The sequence below is a fragment of the Echinops telfairi genome, unplaced genomic scaffold, assembly GCF_000313985.2.
Source record: "Echinops telfairi isolate 266 unplaced genomic scaffold, ASM31398v2 ScPeMD7_2;HRSCAF=8, whole genome shotgun sequence".
Taxonomy (NCBI): domain Eukaryota; kingdom Metazoa; phylum Chordata; class Mammalia; order Afrosoricida; family Tenrecidae; genus Echinops; species Echinops telfairi.
In genome coordinates this window covers 48953968-48954952 of record NW_022103898.1, presented here as the reverse complement: position 1 = coordinate 48954952, position 985 = coordinate 48953968, and positions in this window count along the sequence as shown.

The following is a 985-nucleotide window of genomic DNA, read 5'->3' as shown; positions in this document are numbered from 1 at the left end:
TTTCTACTCCACAACTTAAAGTCTTGGACACTCAAAGGGACAGTTCTATCCTGTCCTATAGAGTCCTTGTGAGTGGGAATTGAGTCATTGGAAGTGAGTAATATTCCATAGATCTCACTGTTCACGTTGGTAAATATTTTGTTCCAAAAATCCCACTTCTGAAAGTTTAGACGTTTAAGCTGTAAAATCCCAAACAGGAGGTTTTTGCTGTGCTCTATGAACCGATAGGCCTTTTTGCATGTGCACTCTGAGACTACTGGTTCATAGAACTCAACTTCAGGCCAGCAGAACGAGTCTGGGGAATTCCATGGTAGTTAAATCATGAAAACACTTAGATGCCAAGTTAAAGAGTTTAAATCAGCTTCTGAAAATGATATTTTCTAGCAAGGAAATGGCCTGCTCAAAATAGTATTTCAGGAAGATACCGTGAGCAGCAGTGTGTAAAATAATCAAGGAAAACTATTGGGGAACCATTAAGATAGGTGGAATGCCATGTTCTGAAAATAAGAATGTAAAAAAATAAGATTTTGTGAATTATCAGATAATGATGAGAAAAATACACCCAAATTGAGTTGGGAGTTTGCATCAAAATAAAAGGGACAAAAGAATGGAAACATTCTTTGGAAAGGACATTGATTTATGGTTGGAATTTGGAGAAAAACATGATGAGTTAGTTACATAAGTAGTCAGTTTGAATTTATGTGATTCATAGGAAATGGAATAATTTGTAGAATACCGCAAGGAACTGCTTTGACTCTGTCTTTTTATCTTTTTCAGTTGAAAATGTTAGCTTATTATGTGACAAGAATCCTTTTTTAGCTGAAAATGTTAGCTATTATATGACAAAAAATGTTCTATCAGTTATACTTTGTGGTAGATAGTGTTTGTATTCCATTTTTTAAATAGATGAATACACTGAAGAATAGCAGGCTTAATTCAATTATCCAAGGTCGTCAAGGTAGAAAGTGGTGGAGCCATTATTTGA